The sequence below is a fragment of the Ictidomys tridecemlineatus genome, unplaced genomic scaffold (genome assembly GCF_052094955.1).
Source record: "Ictidomys tridecemlineatus isolate mIctTri1 unplaced genomic scaffold, mIctTri1.hap1 Scaffold_35, whole genome shotgun sequence".
In the NCBI taxonomy this organism is placed as follows: domain Eukaryota; kingdom Metazoa; phylum Chordata; class Mammalia; order Rodentia; family Sciuridae; genus Ictidomys; species Ictidomys tridecemlineatus.
Window position 1 is genome coordinate 1,415,001 of NW_027522416.1, and position 22,598 is coordinate 1,437,598.

Here is a 22,598-nt window from a genome sequence, read left to right on the forward strand (position 1 = left end):
GTGTGTCTCCAGGGTCTGGCTGGGTTCCTGGGCCCCAGGTGGTAGGTCTGGGGAGGACTGGCCAATCTCTGAGAGCAGGCTGGGTGCTGGCCCCTGGAGTTTCACGCTATTGGTCAGTGCCTCCGGTGTGCTGGGGGGTGAGGAAGCAGCGACACAGCAAACAAACAGAGACTGTGAGGACAGGAAGCAATCACAGAGCACCTGGCCTAGGCTGCTGTGGGGGGGGCAGGCTGAGGCCAACCTAGGCCGCCAACTAGGGGTGGCCTGGAACAAGGCCAGCAGAGCACAGGGAGAAGGCTCTAAGCTGTTGAGATTCTGGGGAGGCCATAGCAATTGTCTTCTGCCTGGGGACGAATGCCTTCCACTTAGAAGCAACTCCAAGTAAGGAACGACCTTGGTGAACTTGGGATACTGTTTTCTGGTCAGGAGGTCTTGGTCCTAGGTCTAGCCATGGCATTAATGAGCTTTGGGGAGTATCTGTTCTGCCCTCTGAGTCTTAGTTTGGCCAACTGTATAATGAGGTGATTGGAATAAACAATCCTGAACAGTTCTTCCAGAGATCATAGTCCATAATACAATAATGTTGCTGAGAGCTAAGGACTTTTTTTGGCTATGGAAGATTTCTTGAGTGTCAGTTGAATGTATTCTCTGGCTTCATTAGCAGCATCAAGAGAAGGAATTATTTATCTATTTATTTATTTATGTATTTATTGGCTGTGGAGGCTTAATCCAGGGATACTCTACCACTAAGCTACATCCCCATCCCTTTTTATTTTTTTATTTTGAGATAGGGTCTCACTGCAGGGCCTTGATAAATTGATGAGACTGGCCTCAAACTTGTGATCCTCCTGTCTCAGCCTCCTGAGATGCTGGGATTATAGGCATGTGACTCTACCTGCCTATAGGTTTAGGACACAGGCTCTCTCCTTAAAGAATAAAGTTATCTTTAAAAATACTATATATTAGGCAAGGCACAGTGGTGCATATATGAAAACCCAGCTACTCAGAAGACTGAGGCAGAAGGATAACAAGTTCAAGACTGGCCTGGACAAGGCAGTGAGACTGTGGTGGTACAGTGCTTGTCTAGCATGTATAAGTCCCTTGGTTCCATCCACAGAATGGGAAAAAGTCAATAGCTACACAGTAACTATTTACATGGGCTAGAAGTTTCACTGTGTAAAGGTAAAATTTCCAAGCTGATTCTAAGCCGCAGAGCCTGAGTTAAAGTGTAAAGGACCAGGCTTGTAAACCTGCTTCTAAAACTGCAAAGCATGGGTTAAATTCCTGAGGCAGTTAGGACAAGGCCCTACTGGCCATTTAGTGATTTATGGACTGGGGTCCTGTGCAACTCCTCACGTAAGCATTCAAGACCCTGTGCAATTTGTCATGTAGATATTCAGGGTCCAAACTAATCAGTTTGAATGGGTACCCCACCTAGGAGCACCAATCATTCCTGCCCTGATTGTTCCCGCCAATATATGTACTAATCATGTTTCAGAATTGTTGTTTAATTTTCCTGCGCCTCATGATGATTTGTTCTGATGTATGCAAAGCCCCCCACCCTCTCCAAAAAGTGTACTTAAACTCCGCTTGAACTCTGCTCTGGGCTCTGAGCCGCTCTCCCTTCTTGAGTGGGCACAGAGTCCCAGTGCGCTGGAACAGGATCCTCAATAAACTTCCCCCTTGCGATTGCATGAAGTGAGTCTCTTGTGTGGTTTCTCCCCTCCGCCGCTCCGCTGCACCCCAACAACTGAAGTGGTCTCCTTGGGGAATTTTCTCCCAAATCCTGTAAAATGGGTATAATTATTATTGCTATTCTAGAGACAAAAACAAAAAACAAAAAACGTCACTAAGGGGTGTTGAGTGACTTGCCTAGGTGTGCTGGTTGAGGAAGAATAAACCACAATTGTACCTACCTCAACCAGACTCCAAAGGCAGCACTGTGAATCATGACTCCAAATGGCTTCTCTGGCCAATTAGGAGCCAGCAAACGTCCACATTCGCTATGGTGGACTTTCCCACTCAATAGCTTTGTTCAGCTTTACAATAGGCCTGTGCAACTTCCAAGATGATCCCCACTTTCCAGATACGGACAATGAGGAGCAGCGAGTGAAAAGCACAGCTGCCCTCTCCCTATGTCTCCTGTGCATCAAGTTACTGCTATATTCCCTCCACCCCACCGTGCCCACGTGGCTCACACAGAAAGCCAGAAGCACTCCTAAAGTACCTGGGAAGTGCTTTGTCTTGTCACCTACCCCCTAGGCTACAGGTGGCCCAGAGCATTTCATGCTTCACTCTGGACTGAGGGTCCACAGTCTTCCCTTTTCTTCCTACCCCAGGGGTTTATTGAGCACCTACTATATTCCAGGCGTTGTGGTGGTGTTTCCGTGAGTTATTCCCTTAAGTTCCACAGTCACTCTGTGATGTCATTCAGACCTTCATTTTGTGGATGAGAGACCTGAGGCTCAGGAGCTTCTGTGGATCCCCTAAGTCTCCTGGCCTCCTTCTCTCCCAGGCCATAGGGCAGGAGCTAAAGGGCCCATGGGTGCCTGTTCTTATAGCTCTGTCCCCTTCAGAGGACTCATTCCAGGAAGTGACCTGCCACAGTCAGATCTTCCTTTCAGCTCCTGGAAGTAAGTCCAGGGTGAGCGGTCTCACAGTGACCTCTGTCCCCGTCTCTATCACCTGCAGCTCCCTTTTCCCACTTGCCTGGAGCTGGGCTCAGGTCTTGGGTGGAGGGCCCTTTGGGACACTGATCTTCAAGTGCTCATGGGCTACCAGGGCCTCATCTCATAGGTACTGTTCTGAGCTCTTTGACCCAAATTCCCTGATTTCCTATTCTGTATAATGCAGTGAAGCAGATGCTGTTATTATCATCATGCCCATTTTGTAGATGAGGAAGCTGAGAGGCAGTCAGGTTCTCTGGATTGCCAGAGGCCACACAGCCAGCAAGTGGTAGAAGCAGATTTCACACATGTGAGGGAGCCTGCTGTGCACAGGCCCTGTTCCTAGTGCAGTCACATTTGTGCTAATAGGGAAAGATCCCTAAGTGTCATCCTCAAGGAGTGTGCCCTTGTCTGGAGGCAAGAGGAAATAATTGAGGGGCTTACCTAGGAGGGACATGATCTACTCTGCTTGTGACATCAATCCATCTGTCTACAGGGAGCAGGGGCCTTGGAGGGACCAATGAGAAGCAGGAATGCTGGTAGGAAGACTGGGGCTGCTGCAGTCTCTGGGAGGAAGCCTGGTTCAAGGCAGTGATGATGGCGGTGGACATACAGGGCAGAGATGGAGACATTGTTGCCATGAAGCAAGGTCCCTGGTGTTCCTCACACTTCCCTAGAGGAAAGGAGCATCCACCCTCAAGAACAGGAACCCTCTGCTCAATTATGTGCCTAGAGGGACATGCTTTTCCAGTTGGCACTAGGCACCTTGTGGGCCAGCTTGGGGCTTTGACTGGACAGCTGACTGAGACAGAGGACAGTCACCTAGGAGGGCATAGGGAAGGGAGGGTCCCAAAGTGGACCTCCTCCCTCCTGCAAGGCACCAGGGATGTGACAATGTCCCCATGTGATAATAGGGGACATGCAACAGACCTAAAGGTGTGGGGAAAGAGAAGTCTAGAAGGTTAGACAAGAAACTCTTCCCAGTGGCTATGGCTGGGTATTGGTAGAGGGGATGCAGAGAAGTGGATTTTGGCCTTATGCCCTGAGGCGTTCTGTGGACGTCCTTACAAAGAATGTATCTCATTGAAAGAAAAATAGAAATGATTTGAAAAGGAATGAACCCCTCCCATTGGTGGGAAGTGTGGATCTCAGTTAAGATTTCAGACAGCACTTGGCAAATTGAGGGGCTGAGATAATGGATGAGTGACATTTCCACCCCCTCTCGTGAAAAGGACAAGGCCATGTCCTCAGGCTGACTATGCCCCCCAGCTCAGCTCCCTAACTGACCTGAACCGTGGGAGGTGACCAAACTCAACTTCCCTGGGCTCCTCAATTTACCTGATCCCATCAGCCTCCTGGAGCCAAGCAGAGTGTGTACAAAAGGGATCTTGAGGTGTAGGCCTTTGCTGAGGCCCTGGGAATCAGTGACAAGTTTAATGGTATAATAAGTTAATTAAAGCTATCCCATATATATGTGATACTAGGGCAGAGGAAGAGTTTTGACCAGGAAATCACATGAGACACCATGACCCCTGACCCCCAGACTCCTTGAAGAAACTTTGGCTAGTTGCTCCCTGTGCCTGCCTCAGTTTCCCCATCTATACAATAAGGAGGCCGGATGACATGGTCTCTTTAGGCCGTGCCAGCACTAACGCCCCAGGAGTCTCTGATTAAAATTGTCCCCTGTGTATTAATCTTTTTGTCAAGTTTTAATTAATGGCTGATGGAGTCAGAACAGGCACCAGCTGCCCCTCCCCTGCCTCCCAGCAGGGGACACCCACAGGATGCTTGACCTGATTATCACCGCTATGTGGCCTTTATCCCCATACCCCCACCTCTCCACCTCAGACCTCTCCTCAAAGCTCAATGATTTTTTCTACTATGTTACACCACCTAGGGTTTGAGGGATTGTGTGTGTATGTGTGTGTGTGTGTGTGTGTGTGTGTGTGTGCACGCACACTTGGTTTGTGGAAAAGGGTCTAACCTTCATCTCAACTCAAGCTACTAACTAGTTCTATGATCTTTTTTTGTAATTTAACCTCCCTGAGCTTTGTTTTCCTCTCCCATCAAATGGGAAGAGCATTTGGCCTCAAGTAAATAAAATAAAATAAAAAGCTTACATAATACGCTCATTAACTATCCCACAGAAGAAGTCCTCCATAAGGGTGTTTCAATAGTGGGTTTATTCAGAATCAAGAAGGCTAGTTCCCTCCATCCTTCTGTTCTTGACTTCTGTCCTCAAGCCTGTCTCCTCATACTCATAAGGTTGCTAATCAGCTCCCGGGATGGCACTCTCATTCAATAAGACCCCAAGACAGGAAGAAGTCATGGCTTTGCTTTGGGTCACTTTTTCAGAAGAAAGTGACCTTGCCCAGTACATTTCAGCAGCTTTCTGTTAATGCCTCTCACTGTACAGAATTGTCACATGCCAAACTGAAGCCAACCACATGGCAAAGAAGTTACAATTATCGAGGCTGACTGAGGTCAGTACTCTCAATCCTGGCTACCCATTAGAATTTCCTGGTGTGCTTTTAAAAAAAAATATCAGTGCTCATACTGTTCTCCTGGACCAATTTAATCTCTGGAAGTAAGGCCCAATTACTACTATTTTAAAAAACCTTTGCAAGTGAGTCAAATATGCTGAGACTAACCAAGATCAAGCCCCCATAGTGCAGCATCTCACATGCTGGCCGCTCAGAAGTGGATGAACAGACGGGGGTCTGAAAGGGAAGAGAAAGTGGTGATGGATGGTTAGCTAGTCAATATCCATGGACAGCCCCTGCTCCCATGTTATCACCAGAAGTAGGGTTGAAATTCATGGAAATATGTATCCTTCAGAGGTATTTCTTCTCAGGACTTGCCCTGCCTTTGGACTGGAAGATTCTGGCTACCTTAAGCAATTATTTCTAAATCTGGCCACATGTCAGATTCTCCTGACATGCTTGTTTAATGTAATAATCCCTGGGCTGTGGTTTAGTGGTAGAGCACTTGCCTGGCATGCGTGAGGCTCGGGGTTCCATCCCCAGAACTCCCAATGAAACAACAAAAATATTAGTCTTTCTGGGCCTACCTATCATAGAGCCCAAACACACACACACACACACACACACACACACACACACACACACACACACACACTAATTGTTCAAGTGGGTCTTATGCAGCCTATCCATAGTGATGTTTTGAACTCACTGCTTCACAAATGTCCCTCATGGCCTTGAAATGGGCCTGGAACTCCATCATCAGGTCTGCTTTCCCAAGTCACCATTTCTATTACCAACTCCCCCAATTAACTCGTCACATTCTTGATTTTTAAGGAAAGATAGTTGGGAAGATGCTGTGCCTCTCTTGCCTTTAGTACTTTTTCTTAAAATGGGGGTAATAATGGTTGCCTCATTTGTAATCACAAAGGGCCCATGAAACAGCGGAAAGTAGTTTGTCACCAGAACATGCAAAGGGCAGGTGAGAAAATACCTGTGCCCTGGGAGACTGGAGGTCAACACTCCAGTTTTGTCCCCAGGTCACCTGGGGTCAGACCTTTCTGTTCTCCCTACCCTAAGCCCCTATGATAATTTTCCTGACTTGTGAAGGGCTTGGTCTGTGGGTGGAGTCTTCTCTTTTGCGGCATTCTTAGTGACAAGAAGCCCCTCTTCTGCAGAAATATCTTGGCACTTTAGCAAGTCGCCTTGCCCTGATGGGTAGGACAGAAGTCATCCGGGTTTCCCAAGCAAGGGCAGAGGGGAAAGGCTGAACTGGGGAGTTCTTCTCAGGGGAGAAAGGCTGGGGTCATGGTGGGGTCCAGGATGAGGGCATTTCCAATGACCCACGTCCCAGGCCTCAGGATTTCTAAGAGTCTGTGGGACCCTTAGCTTCATCCACTGGCATTCCCAACATCCCTGCTCCAGAGAAAGAGTTTTTCCTCCTTGTCTCAATGTGATCTATGGAACACCTACTATGTGCCAAGTTTTTGAGGGGTTCACCAGGTCTATGGATCCCAGCCATAGCCCCCAGGCACTGCAGCCCCCCTCAAGTCCCTGGATCTCCCATTTTCCCACTTCTCTTTGCTCCACATCTGGCTCTGGGTCAAATGTGGATCTCCTTTCAGCCTGAGAGTGTCCATCTGTAGAGCCAGAGCTGGAGCCAGAGGCGGTCCAACAAGGAGCTCATCCATCAGCTGAGTCCAGGCAGGGGCTGGAAAAGACCACAGGATGTCAGACCACCCAGGATGCCGAATGAAGAGAGGAGCTTCTGGATCTCCTGGCCAGGAGGTTGGTTGTGGCCCAAACATCCAAGGAGTGGGAGGATCCAAGACAGAGCTTGAGGACCCCTGAGTCTAGTTCTCAGAGGACCAATAACGCTTTGATTGACATCAAACTTTCCCTGCCTCTCTCTGGGCCTCAGTTTCCTCATCTGTAGCATAAACAAGTTGAATTCAAATGCCAGAGTCATGGAATCTCAGGGTCGAAAGTACCTTTTGAGGTCATCTAGCTGCAGCCTCCACCCAGGGGTCAGTGGAGCTCTGCTGGCTCACCTCTACTGATGGGAGGCTCCTTCCTTCCACTGGCATTCGGAGATCAGTCATTCCAAGTGGTCTTCCTGTGGCTTCCACCAACAGGTTCAAACTACCTCTGCCTCCTGTGGCTACACATGGCCTGTGCCCTGTGACAGCCCTCCAGATGGCTCCATCCCAAGTTGACTCTATTCCAAGCCAAATGGTCCCTTCTGCTCAAACTGTTCTCACAGAGCCTGCTCCGTGGTCCCTCACTGGTTGCGGCCTGTCACAGGACAAAGTCTCCAGGTATGGTCTTGGCAAGGACTCAAAGGGCCAGAACATCACCTTGCTCCTTCCAGACACAATAGGTCTTATAGCTTGTCACCTTTTTAAATATTTAGTTTCTAGTTGTAGTTGGACACAATACCTTTATTTTTATTTATTTATTTTTATGTGGTGCTGAGGATCGGACCCAGCACCTCGCACGTGCTAGGCGAGTGCTCTACCGCTGAGCCACAACCCCAGCCCCAGCTTGTCACCTTTTGGGGGGTCTATTTGGGGGTCTCTTCTAGCTTAATTGCTCCACAGAGAATGGTTTTCTGATTTCTGTCTGTAATCCCAGTGCCTGGTTTAGGGATGTGTTCAGACCTGTATTTGGAATGTAAGCAACTCCTGGTTCAAACCCTGGTACAACAACAACAATAACAACAAAAAGACACCTATGAGAGCTGGAGGTCTGTGGGTGCATGTGTGAGCATACGTGTACATGTGCATAGGCTTGCCCGCAGAGGCAGCCTGAACTGCACGTGTGTACTGGGCCATGGAAGGCCCCAAACTACCCAGATACATCCAGGCAGCTCCAATGCCTGCATTTCTGCTATATTCATCACACAGTGAGGACCTGGAATAGGGGCCTGGTAACACTGGTGCTCATCAGTTCCCAAGTCCTGAAGAGGCTGGTATCTGTCTATGCAGCCTGGGGACCCAGAGTGTCCCTTGCAATTATATGTGCAACTTGCCCATGTTGTTTATGTCTTGAAGAGGTGTCTGTGTCCATCTGTGCCTGTCGGGCATGTTCCTGGCTGGGAAGAGGAGGTAGGATGGAGGTGGAGCCCTGTCACTTGATAGGGGTGTTACGAGCTGTCTGCATTGTAGGGGCGGGAAGCTGCCCTGGCAGGCGACTGGAGGATCCTTTCCATGCCTGCTCTGACATGGCTCATCCATGTGTGTCTGTGTGTGTGTCCTTGTGCCACTAAGCTGTCATCAGTCCCAATCACACAAGGGAAGTCAGCCTTGCCAGAACTCAAGGTCAGAAGAAGGACACTTCAATTATTCTAATGTCATCTGTCTGGGTCCCAGTGGAGAGGGCAGACAGAGGCCTCAGGGCTGGCTGTAGAGAGTGCGTGCCAGAGAAGAGCAGGGCAGATGGAGGGAAGAAGAGGGAGGGCCAGAAAGGGAACCCATTGGCCATCTTGAGTGGAGGGAGCCCACAGAGGCTGTCTAGACACACAGTCACAGATGGGGCATTCTCAGAGCCAAGTGACACACTTGCTGGAGTGGCAGGTGCAAGTGTGGGTTTAGGAGTCAGATAGTCCAGGTTCTGGCCTGGTTCTGTTGCTTCCTGGCAACTTGGCCCTTTTCTCATCTGTGAAACGAGGTGGCTGGGCAAAGGTGTGGCTGTGGTACATGCCGGGAAATCCAAGGCCCCTCCCTGCCTTTCTCTCCCTCTGTGGCTGAGAGAGGCAGAGGGTGGCTGGCCATTGCCTTTTGGAGACCTCTACCACGCTTGTCTGCATCCTAATCCAGAGTTTTGATTCTCTTGGCTCAGTCCCCTTGACTGGGAAGCCTCGTTGACACAGAATGAAGGAAGGAACCAGAGTATCGTGAGTGACTCTTTGGTCATTTGGCTCACACTTGGGGATTACTGTCATTCCCCAAGTATAGGATTTTTCTTGAAACCCAGAAAAAAAGGCTCTTTCTTCTTCCATCCCTTCCCCAGAGGGGAGAATGAGTGTTGGAACCAATGAGGAAAATGAGGCTGTGTTCAGTGACTTCTTTCAGGTCACACAGCTGTGGGACAGACACAGGATTCGAATCCACCAGCCCACACCCATTGTTCCTGGCCGAGACACACTGACTACTCAGAAATTCCAAAACACTCCCGAAGTTTTCCTGCTCCTGTGATTTTTCCTAACTCCAATTCTTTGGCCTGGAATATTCGTTCACCCAGTGCTGCCCTGAACCCCCCACTTCCACCCCTTCTCACCTCCTGGGCCTGTGCAAATCCTCCTTATTCTTCAGAGCTGCAACACCTCTTCTGATTCCTGGAATCTGGGAGGCTTTCTGGGCTCCCACAGACCTTTGCTCCTCTCTCATGGCACTAGATGTTGTGCCCCCAGAACAAGATGAATCTTGAAGATCACTGAGTCAAACCATCTCTGTGCTTGGAGAAGAAACCCAGGAGAGCCAGGGAAAGGATGGAGCTCAAGTGCACACTTGCTCTTCTCCCCCTTTGACCACTGTTTCAGTCTCTCACCTGTTGAAGGTCCTCAGGCCTCCACAACCCCTCCCTCCTCTGCCTCCCTTCCCCCACCCCCTTTTCTCACCTCCTCAGCTCTCGTTTCCTTTTCCTACCCCTTCCTTTCTTCTTTCTCTTCTTATTGGAAGTTCATCTATGATCAAGGCCTTAAGGAAGGTATTTCAGGGGTACCAGGGATGGAACCCAGGGTTTCTGTACATCTGAGCTACATCTCCAGTAATTTTTATTTATTTATTTATTTATTTACTTACTTATTTATTTTTATTTTGGGATGGGGCCTCTATAAATTGCTGAGGCTGGCCTCAAACTTGTGATCCTTCTGCCTAGGCCTCCTGAGTTGCTAATGAGCTTTTGAAGCACACCAACATTTGGCCTCCAGCCAAGATAAATTAGAACAGAGCTTCTGGGCCTAGGGCCAGGCAATGGCATTTTTATAAGCTCTCCAGGTGATTCCAATGTGAAGCCAGGATTGAGAATCTCCTCTTTGGGGAAACTTTATAAGGATAGACCCTGAAGGTATGTTCAAGTCACCTACCATAGCTTTTGCTTTAAATGTCTGTCCCCCTATCAAGCTTTGGGGCTTGCTGATCATTTTGGCAAGTCTGGCTACTGAGTGTATGGGGTACCTTCCAGCCCTGAGAGGTCAGCTGTGCCCCCCTCTTCCCTCCCTTCCTTCCACCTGCCCCTCTTTGAAGGAGGCCAGATGCTGATGCAGAAGAGGCGAGGGGGCTGAGAGCACAGCTGGGATTCCAATCACCTCCAACCACAAAAATCCATGACAAGTCATCTCTTCCCCCCTCCCCCCAAGCAAGGCTGTACAGAAGCACCCCACTTCCTGAAAGCAGCCCAGAGTCCCCAAGTTGATACAGGGAAAGGGGCTCTGCATGTGGATTAAGGAGAAGGGGAGGGAACCCCCAGCTGTCCCTTGTTTGGGGGATGTGTGGGAAGCTCTCTGTGTCCCTTGAATCTGATCAGCCCTAAGTTCACACAGCCTCTCTGGCCAAGGAAAGGAAGGCATATGGGGCCATGAGGGAAGGTGGGTTTCTTCACTGTGGGACAATGTCACCCTTCCATCTAAAACAGGACTTCCTGAGAGCAGATCCAGCTGAACCAGTTCCCTTCCTCTTGCCAAGATGGAACTGGGTATCTATCATGAGTGCAGGCTGTCTCTTCCAGGAACACCCCTCCACCAGCCTCCTTTCCTGACCCTGGCTAGGCAAATCCAGATGACAAACTAGAAAATTCCATTTGATCCTTCTGGGTTACCAAGTGTGGAGAGCAAGGAAGGCCTGAGAAAGAAGGGTACCACTTTGATAGGACTCTTGGCCCAGGAAGATTTTGCAAAGCCAAGGGCTGCTGGGATTGGAGACTAGAGAAACCACAGTTCATCCAAGGTCTGCTCAGAGCCTACAAAAAAATGCACAGGGTAGGCCTGATCTGGGCTTCAGGAAGATTCCTGGGGCCTAAATGGGCAAGCTATGGCCAGAGGGACAGAGCAGGGGCAGAAACAGAAGGTGACAGGCACATTCACATCGTTATCCTGAAAGCCGCTGGGAGGTATGGATATGTATTGTAGGTGCTCCTGGACTTACAGTTGCCAGGGCCCAATAAATGCACTGTAAGTGGTAAAAAATTCTAAGTCAAATATGCACTCAATGTGCCTCCATAACATTGAAGTTTAGCAACACAGCCCACTGTAGAGGATCAGTTTTTTCCTCCCGTGATCATGTGACTGAGGGGAGGCTGGATGGAATAGAGGTCCTGCTGGCCTCTCTCTGTATTCCCTACCTCTCCAGGTGCCCCCAGTTCTCCCTGGAGCCTTCCCCTGGATGGAGCCATGGAACCTGGTTGGCAATGTGTTCCCCCATCTCCACAGGCTCATGACACCCCTTTCCCTCCTGCCTCTTCCCTGCCCTAGGCCAGCCTTGGTAACTCGATGTGCCTTCTGTTTCCTCAGCCAGGCCAGAAACCATGCCAAGTGCTGTGCTTTCTGGCCTGGGGTGACTCAGGCTTCTCTCCCCAGATCCCCTGCCCTCAGCCCCGGAGTCATGCCATATGCTGAGCAACAGAGGAACTGAGGGCAGTGCAGACCCATGAGCCAGAGGGCCATGAAGGCAGGCCCAGGCCACGACTCCTGATGCCAGCCCGATGGCATTTCAGTGAGGGGTCCAAGGAGCAGGGTCAGAGCTAGAGGTACTGCGGACAAACTGTCAGGACTGGGGACTGCTCGGAGGCCTGGCAGGCTAGCATCAGCACAACATGTCCACACCTCAGAAACCAAGGAGTCCATAAGTACTATGTTGCAAGGTCAAGCACATTTTGCAGCAGGCCAACTCTTCTCCTGTCCAGACTCTGAGTTCTCCACTACAAATGAAGGAGACCTTTGAGATCCATGGGCCTAACATCAAGTCCTGGTGCCACCTCTTCCTTGCTGGACAACTTGGAGCAAGGAAGTCACTTTGCTTGTGGAAACCTCAGTTTGCACATCTGTACAATGGGGATAAGAACGATCCCTTCCTCCAAGGGTTGTTGTGAAGATGAGAAACACATGGGGAGTGCTTTGGAAACAGTCAGGGGCTGTCATAGGAGGGTGTTATATTTTTCTACATAGCTCGGGTGGAAAAGAAACAGGTGGCTCTTTGCTTCTTTGTCATCTGGGGGCACATTCCCCAGTTCCTTTCACTTGATACAGTGGGATTCCTTGAGGCCTTGGCCCATGGAGGGTCAGGACTCAGAACACTGGGTTCATGTGTTGCTGGAGGATCTTCTGCAAGCAGCTGGACTCTTTGGAGCCCCAGAGAGGTGTACAAGGAGAGGCAGAGAAAGGGTGATTTTTCTCCTCTCCACTTCCCCTCCCAACTGCTCTCCCTCCTTGTGGCTGACATGATCAAAGCAGAGGTTCACACAGAGGTGAGGCCGCATGGCCCAGCAAGGCCCTTTCCAGATGTGGTGTGGGGAGAGGGTTGCAGAAGTAATTTGGTCACATGGAGGGCTGGTGCGTGTGTGATGGAGAACAGGGCTGGGTGGGCAGTGGCTGGGGCGAGTTCCTTGGGTGCTGAGGGTTTGCTCTTTCCTCTTGGTTTCTGGGAGGCCTCAGTCTTCACTCCCTCCCCTGTGCTCCCTGAAGAGCTGTGCCTATGGCCACCACTCAGGCCCAGTAGGAAAGAAGAGCCTACCTGGCTGGCCACAGAGTGCATTAGCAGGCACCCACCTGAGCAGCTGGGCAACACTCCACCTCTTGAGTGCCGCCTTGCCTCTAGGTGGCATGAGCACCCATGGGGCCAACAATTGGAGACAATTGGAGAACTCTTCTGCTGCCCCTGATGGCACAAGTGTCTGACATGTCCCACAGCCTGGGTTTTGCCGCCCTTTGTGTGCATAAAAAGCGGCCTGTGCTAGGGGGCAGGGGTGTCGTCCTCATGGACCAGGACAGGGACTCCTGTGTGGCAGGATGGCTGTGCCCTGGCCTGGGCTGGCTGGAGAAGAAGGGCTCAGCTCTGAAGCTCTAAGGCCTCCTGCAAGGCAAGATGGGAACAGAAACTGTCCCTTTGTTTTAGAGAAGAGGAAGAAAGATGCTGTCCCTCCTGGGTCCACTCCAGTATTCCAGGAGCTTGTCTGCCAACTCGACCAGTAAATGTGCCTTCCAAACCATGTCCAGTCCAGCCCACCCTATTCCCCACTTCCCATCCTTGGTGGAGATCTTGGGGGAGGCGCCTCTGATCATTGTTTCCAGAGACGGCTCCCTCAGGTCAGGCCTAGGACAGGCTGGGGTCCTCAGCCCCCACACCCTATAGGGAGGCACATGCTGTCCCAGAGAAACAGTCCTTCCAGCCTTTGTTCTTGGCTGGCAGGAAGCCATAAGGACACCAGGGTTGGGTGAAAGGCAAGCATTGGGTAGACAGTTTCCTTTTGGTTTCCCTTGGGATGGGTTTTGAATGAGAGGAGATCGAGGTAAGGAGCAGATACTTGTCTCAGGATCATGGCAGAGTTAGAATGGCACCATAAAATGGAAGGGACCCTAGATTTGATTTAGTTACCCTCTTGAATTTTGGGGAATGGGTTTTTCTTGATCAGGGTTGTGTCCTCAAAAATGAGATCCATACCTGGCACAAAGTAAGTCTTCAATAAATATTTGTTGGGTGTATGACTCTCTCAGCATTTCAATCTGATTTTCCACTCACATCACCAAAAGCTGACAATTCTCCTAGTGCTTTGGACTGGGAGTTCTGTTATATCCCTCCTCCCTTTCTTCCTTCCTTCCTTCCTTCTTCCCCTCCTTCCCTCCATCTTTTCTTTTTTCTTTTCCTTTTCTTGCTCTTTCTTTCTTTTAGCACTGGGGGTTGAACCCAGGGGTGCTCGTCCACTGAGCCACATCTCCAGCACTCTTTATTTTTTATTTTGAGACAGGGCCTCAAAAAAGGTGGCTGAGGCTGGTTTCCAACATGCAATCCTGCTGCCTCAGCCTCCCCAGTCACAGGCCTATGTCTGACTAGCCATGTTATTCTCTAGCCACATTGCTTTTTAGCTAAAGGACGGCAGGACTTGGTTTCTTTCTTTACAAAATGGAGATAGCTGTTTCCATCGCTAAGTTGTTGAGAGTCATTTTCCTGAGGTACCTTTGGGAGTTGTCCTGGTGCATAGTTTAAATATTGTTCTTTCCCCTTTCTTCTCTCTGAGTCTTCTGTTCCAGCAGCCTTAGATATTCCTTATCATTTCCTTTGATCCTCACAAAAAACACTCTCAGACATGGTGTTGGCAAGATCCCCATTTTACAGATGTTGAAACTGCCAGATGAGAGCCATCGTGATCACACAGAATGGGCGAGATAGGGTTTGAACAGCATTCTGTCTGGTTCCTCGTGTTTTTCTCTGATGTAATACTTGTCCCTTCCCACAGATGATAGCTTCTGTCTGACTCTAGCCTTGGGATATCAGGCTCTTCTCTATATTCCTATGGGCCTTGCTTTCTTCAGCTATCTAATGGGAACAATTATCCCACATGCCCCACCCTTGATGACAACCAGATTGGATTGACCACTGGTTGCCATCCCTCTGAGTGACTCCTAGACCCTGTGCCTTGGAATGCCATCCTCCAGGCATTCTTGGGGAGGCAGCTGAAACCCCCACCCTTTTGTGCTCTTTCCAGAAAATCTATCTGAAAGCAAGGGAGTGAGAGGGACATGATTAGAGGGATAACGTTGGGTCAACTGTTGTTTATTAAAACAGCAGTAAATAATTTTAAAAACTATTAGCAACAAATGACTCTTGACACAGTACAACCGATGAGGATACCCCAGTGCACTGCGGCTCCTGAGGGAGAACTGCTGGTCTTTCTGATTGCTCTTTCGGGAATGTGTAACATCCCTTGCAAATTGGAGCAATGCCTAGCATTGCTCTTATAATTAGCATTGTTCTTATTCTGGGAGGGAGGGTATCCTGTAAAGATTAACACCAGAGGCTCAGAAGCCAAACTACTTGGGTTAAAATGATGGGTCAGCCACTTCCTGGCTGTATAACAGCCGGTGAGTTATTGTTAGCTTGAGACCTCAGTTTCTCCACCTGCTAAATGGGAATAATAACAGTATCCACTTACCAGGATTGTGTGGGAATCAAATGAGAAAAGTTAAAAGTGCTTAGCACAGTGGATAGTTCAATGTTCCACAAACTACAACTGCTGGGCAAGTCTATTTTGCTGCCTGTGTTTATAAATAAAATTTTATTGGAAACAGCCATATTGATTAGCTTACCCATCATCCATGGCTGGTTTATGCTACAACAACAGAGATGAGTGATTGCAACATTAACTCCATAGCCTGCAAAGCATAAGATATTTATTCTCTGGTCCCAGGAAGAAAGAAAGTCTGCCAATCCTTGTGCTAGTTCATAGGTGAATTACCCAGTAAATATTAGCTGCTGTTATTCCACTTCATTTAATTCTTCCAACAGCTCATTCATTTTGAACATGAGGCTCCAACTCTAGAGAGGGGAAGTGACTTTTCCAAGGCCACACAGCTAGGATGGTTCAGGACTGGGAGTTGAACTTTCAGCTCCAGGAACTTTCTAGAATGTGATACTGACTGCCACAGTCTGGCTGGGCACAAATAACTGAGCTGCCACAAAGCCTTGTAGATTCAAACAGCAACTCTTTATTCCTCAACTCTCATGGGCACTGCACACACCACAAGGGAACACACTCCCTCCACCTGGCTCCAAACAATCTTCCCGAACCCCTGGTGGAACTCAAGGGAACTCCAAAGTAGCAGGCTCCTGGGTGCCCAAGGCAGAAAGAGCCGCCCCATTGCCTGACAGTAAAGGTCAAATATACAATACAATCAATCCAGCATCACCGCAATTATATATAGCTTAACTCAAATCATCATCTCAATGGTTCGCTGGCGTTAGCTTTCAACCATTCCCTCTGGCAAATGCCAAGCATCATTCTGACTGGGCTGTGGCTCTCAACAACTGACCAGGAATTCTCCTAGGCTTGGAGTCCTTGGGCTTTGAGTTCTTCCTAAATTAGGACTTAGGAGGAATGGGCTTAGTTCCCTAGTCAAGGAAGGCCCACTGCCAAGACCAGGGACAGCTTCTCCTTCTCTGTGCCAAAGGCTCTACTCAGCCAGCAGGCACAGAACAGCTTTTTTGCACCATTTAGGCCTTTCAACAGCCTTGTCTGCCTTCCTCTCCTTGGGCCCATGGCCTTGCTAGGCTGGGCTGCAGTGGCCGCCTCCCTGGGTGATTGACATTTCAGTTCCCCACTCAGGACTCTGTGATCAGCTTATTGGCCTTGCCTTTGTCCTTGTAATGGACTGGTCTGAAGCCATTTATATTTCCTTTGGTGTGTTCTCCTGTCCGATGGCAACTATGACATGATTATGTTGTTCTCCCTTATCCTTAATTCTCTCAAACTGCCTAGTTATCTTTAATTTCCTGTCCATTTCCCATACCAGGGAGTTAAGTGGAGCTAAGCCAGGTCCGCAGTGGTGGAGTAGCATGGGAAAGCTCAGAGATGCTCACCCTGGGTCCCTGGAGCCCAGAGAGGTAGCTTGAGCCCTGGAGCCTGTGGAGGTTGGCAGGATACACCACTCCCAGGCTGGACCCCCGCTGCTCCAAACCAGAAATCATGAGCAGACAGCAGTGCTGGGTCTCTGGGTTTTCCTCCCACTTGGGCAGTCTAGGTTCTTTTGAACTAGTAGGATCAATAACCTCCAACATTTCCACCTCCCCTCGCCACCTATATCAAATAATGCACTCTCAGATACCTGTTCCAGTGTCCCTAAGTCTCATGGACCCAGCAGTGATAGGAATAGGACAAATTCTACCTAACTGTGCTGTGTGTGTGTGTGTGTGTGTGTGCGCACATGCATATATGTGCAGTCTTGCACACGTCCCCATGACCACAGACTTCCTTTGACATAGATTCTGGCATATGCTGGACACTCAGGATGTGACATTTTCTGCCTCTCTTGGGTGATCATTATGCCTAAGGTTCAGCAGAACTAGTCAGATCAGAACACAGTAGATATTTTTTAATGGAGTAGATTAAAGAAGTGTGTTCTTCCTAAAAGTGTCCTCTGTGCATGTATACATGTGCACGTGTGTGCGTGTGTGTGAAATGGATGCACCTTGGGCATGGAGTGTGTGTACAGCATGTGTTACATGTGGGCAGCAGTGTGCATGACATGCTGCTCTGTTTGTCCCCAGCGGGACAGTCACAAGAAAGCACAGTCATTGAGAATCTGGGGTACATAATGTCCCCTTGTCTTGCCACCGCAGCCAGGAATCCTGGCAATGAATGCCCTGGGAGCCTGCATGAGCAGTTGCTAAGACAAAGCATAACCCAGCATCCCTGGTGGAGGAGGGGCAGCAAGACCAGCTCACCTGGCAACTGAGCAGTATCATGGAGCATCTCCTGCATTCCGGGCTCCTGGGCTCCTGGCATTCTCCCTGGTACAAACAGTTCAGGAGCAAGACCAAGGAGATCCACCTGTGCTTCAGAACTTATTATCTACCCAGGAATTCACACTGCTGTCCACAATGGAGAATGGCAGGAGACCCACCTCCCCTCACCCCCTGCTGCAGCCGAGAGGTACAAAATGATAAAACTGGGTTTCACTCCAAACTTCCTGGAGAGACCAAAGACCTGTAGCACCTGTCTGGCTGCAAGAAGGTGACATCACTCAATACTGTTTATTAAAAAGTTACCTCTTCCCCTGCCTTAGTAGAAATAGCCACATGGATTAATGTGGTCAATCATTTTGAGATACCAAAAGAGATTTGGCTGGAAGGAGTCTTTGCTTAAATGAACATCATTTCCACAGCTTTAATAAGGAGTGACAAAGAAATCTTCAACAGGCAATTTAAATTATTTCTCACTCAATTTTAAGTGTTACTCCCACAGCAAAGAACTCTCGGGTCATGCTGTGGAGACAAGAAGACACCACAATTTATGCTAGTGTTTTTCAGAAAATGTCGTCTGATGCAATAGCTTTGGAATGAAGGGTGGTCAGCATGCCAGGCCAGTGCAGGAGGTCTGAGTGTGCCAGATGCCGTCTTCAAGTCAACACAAGTGGCACACATTCCAAGTGAACCGATCTAAAGGATTTTTAAGTTTTCTAAATATTGGGGCAACAGATTTTAATACTGAGAAAAACAAACCATTTTAGGGAAGTCTTTGAGACATCTCCTCTCCCTTTCCCACCAACAGAAGGTCAAAGGGATGTGCTTTTGCTAGGACCTAGTCCTGATGCAATCTGAATTGATAGAAATGTTGCCAAAACAAACATCGGTCAGCAGAAGGCCTGACCGGCTCCTCCCGCACTGAGTCAGAGCAGCCTGGGGAACCCACAGATGCACCTGAACCTGAAGGAAGTTCCGTCAGCATTTCCATTTTCTATGGAGGTTTTTCATTTCCTAGAGCCTTGCATCACTTTAGGTAATGGGAAGGAAAGCCAAGCCTGGGGAGGTAGAGAAGTGAGGCAGTCTACTCCTTAATGCCTCCACACCTGCCCAGGCCTGTGGCACCCAATGGCAGGAGGAAGGGGCAGCATAAGTGAGCAGCTGCCCCAGCATGGGCCTGACCACCCACTGCAGAAAGCACACACTACATACAGAGCTTACCACATGTGCCAACCCACAGGAAAGAGGATGCCTTTTCCCCAGCAGGCCTTCCCTTCAACAACATGGTCCCCATCCAACTCACACGGCCCTATGCCCCAAACCTCATGGATGAGGATGCAGGGCAAGCAAACCAGGAGAAATGCACATAACTGAGCCCTGCCTGGACCTACAGACCCTATGAGAACTCACTTCATCAAGTGTGGTTCCCAGAGGCACCATCAACCTCGCTGCAGTTTGTTAGAAATGCAGAACCCAGCCTTGTGCAGACCCCCAAGCACAGTTTACACTTTTAAAAGGATTGTCCAGGACCAATGTGCACATTCACAGTTTCAAAAGCAAAGCCACAGTACCAGGAGCTCAGCTGTGATGGTGACAGTCACTGACAGTGCACCTGTGAATTGGCACTCTCTTGGCACTCATGGGGCCTGGCTCCTGGACCCTTGGATACCAGCACCAGTGAGCAACTGCCCCTTATACCAAAGGGTACAGTAATTGTGTAGGGCCCACGCACATCATCCTGGATACCTTACGTCATCTCTGGGTTACTTATACTACCTAATATGAAGAAAACACCGCTGAAGTCGTTCTCACACTGCACTGTCCAGGGAAGAGGGACACTATTCCTTCAAACCCAGCACAGGTACAGTCTTTGTGGGTCTAACCACATATATACGTCAGTGACTACATTTTAAAAGTACTTTCCATTTGGGGGCTAGCGTTGTGGCTCAGTGGCAAATCACTTTCCTCGCACATGTGAGGCACTGGGTTTGATCCTTAGCACCACATAAAAATAAACAAAATAAAGATATTGTATCCATCTATAATGAAAAGATAATTATTTTTTTTAAAAAAGTACTTTTATGCAAAGTTGGCTCCCTGAATTTGTGGATGAAGAACCTATGAATACTGAAGTGTGGTATTTCAGAGATGACAATCCTGTTGGAACAAGGCACTAGTTTTAGATACAAATAAGAACAGAAGAATGAGAAGTTATACCCCATTGATGTATGATATGCCCAAGTTCATTCTACTGTCATGTATAACTAATTTGAACAACAACAACAAAAAAGAAACACAAGTTTTCTTTAGCACACACATATATGCCAAGTAATAATATTTCTAAAGTAAAAGGTTAAAAAAAATCACTAATTCCTTCTTCTAGGTCTGTTAGTAAGAGCCAGATAAACTGAAAGCTGTTTCTCAGTCAATGTACAAAAATGCAAGAAAAGGGACAGAGGAGAACAAGACTCTGCTGAAGGGCCCACTTGTCCCCAAACACATTGTTTGGAAGTCAAGCGAAGGAACTACTCATCTAGGGGCTCAGCTACTGGCATAGGTGAGGGGCTCTCGGTGCCTACTAAGTTTACTTTCTAAAGCTTCAATGTCTTTGTCCTTCAAGGTATGTCTAAAGATATAACTATCTTGTAGCTTTAATGTCACTTCACCAAAAATATAAACAGCAGACTAGAACCCTTCCTGCCACACAGCCCAGGATCATTAGCTCCCAGGGAGCAGGAGAAATCTCCCATGTCCCTTGGCACATCCCACTACCCAGCATCTCTGTCCCCAGCCCCAGTGGTCACAGCCACCTTTGCCTAGTCCTCACCTCACCCTTGAGCTTGATGCCTGGCACAACCCTCCTCAGGGTCCTCTCCATCTCTGATGGTTATGAGCCTCCCAGTTCCCACCAACCTTACTTCGGTGATAGAAGGAAGAAAACTATTCTTGAAAAGAAGGTCTTGTTTGACTTGAACTTGGGCAGGAAGTCACATAAGGGAACGACTTCTCAGAGAGCAAGCCATACCTCCAGAACTTGATCCCTGGCAAGAGGCCAGTTTGGGGACAGATGGAAAGAAACAGGTTCAGAATCAGAGATGGGGCTGAAGTGTCATCAGCCAGCATCTGATGTCCCCAGGATACCAGGACATGAGTCAGAAACATGACCTTCTATAAGATTTTCAGATTAGTTACTTTGGGCAAGCTTAAAGAATACTTAGAAGATTCCCACAACTTTTCTGGGAGAAGGGAATATATTTTTACCTCTCTGGAACTGAAACTACAGGGCTTGATCACAAGCTTTGATCCTTGACACATTTATCAGCCAGGTTATAAGAACAAATTCATTCTAAGAGAACACACTTGGCAAACAAAAAGTTTCACTGTGAACAATCACTTCATCAAAGCTAAAAAGCAGCATTGGTAACTTTTGATAGACGATATAAAAAAAATTTGAAATGTTCAATCATGAGTTCAGACCCAATTACTGAAGAGCCAAGCAGAAAGCCTGAGTATAGACAAAAATAATCTAATAGCACCTCTGCTTTGTATGATGCTCATCTGTTGACCACATATCATTAGTTTCTCAGAGGATGCCTTGCTGACCCTGGGAATAAGGAACAAAGACAGTTAATCTCTGAACCTGAGTGTCCTCATCTGGAAAGAAAGGAATAAGTGGCTTTTCCAAAATAAGCCTACAAAATGGGATGAGGAAAGGGAGATGTTATAAAATCAGATGGTAGTGGTGGAAGTACAACTAGTAAATATACTAAATTTAGTGAATTGTACCCTTGAATATGCTATGTAAATTATACCCCAATAGATTTGTTAAAAAAATGTGCCTGTGTTCAGAAGGGCCCCCTGCAGAGCAGATTCTAATCAACATTCACCTGTTGGTACTGCAAGGGAACCAGGGAATTCCTGGGCTCAGGAGCTAACTTCAGCAAACAAGTGAGTGGTAAGTAAATATCAAAGAATACTTGCACTCTGGCCATAGTAAGAGAAGCAAGTGGCTTCTGGACATTCAGAACCAGATACATGTTCCTAGTGTGTAACTGTCCACTGTGAAAATTGGGTAATGCATTGCAAGAGCACCCTCCAGAAGTGGCCGACATTTTCCCCATCATTACTCAGAGGAGACCTATGCAGAGCTTTCCCAGAGCACACCCAGTCATGCAGGAACAAAGGGCTGCTTTGCAAAGCTTTAAAACGTTTCTAAGGTGTAAAATAGAAAAAGGTGACAATGCTTCCCCAAATTGGACTTTGTAGCCTTTTACAGTTCAAAAAAACACTGGCCAGGCTGAGATGGAATTCCTCAAAAACTCAGTATGTGTCAGGTAAAAGAAGATGCTCATGGTGCTGGTGCAAACCTCCAGACCAGTGAGCCCAGGGGCTGGAGCCAAGGTTTGCAAGATGGCATCACATTCTGGGGAAGCAGCACAGCCACCTTGAGACTCCTTTTCTGTAGCTGATAGACACGAGATAAAACAAGCAATCTTCTTTAAGAATTATTTTGTTATATCCTCCTTCAAACCAAAGAAGGGACATGTTAGGACTAGAGAGAACCAGTGTGTCTAACTGGAACACCGAGAAGAGGAGGAGGAGAGGAGAGGGGACTGTGCTTCCAGAAATCTCATCGAGGTAGGACAGTCTGCACAGTCACCATGGGGAGGGGGAGTCTTTGGTCCCTGTGACCAGCTAACAGGATGACTATGATGGTCAAGTTGCTGGGCAACTTTTTCCAGACATTTCCAGAGAGTTTCTGTTTCCTTAAATTAGATGATATCACGGGGCTGATGGGTGTTAATGCAGAGGTCCTGAGATCCTGAGTGAAGTCCTCACAACTCAGTGACACCCCCCCCCAACAGTGTGTGTGTGTGTGTGTGTGTGTGTGTGTGTGAGAGAGAGAGAGAGAGAGAGAGAGAGAGAGAGAGAGAGAGAGAGAGAGAGAGAGAACTTTAAAAAGTCTAATTGCCACCCCATAATAAAAATCAGAGTAAGACCTC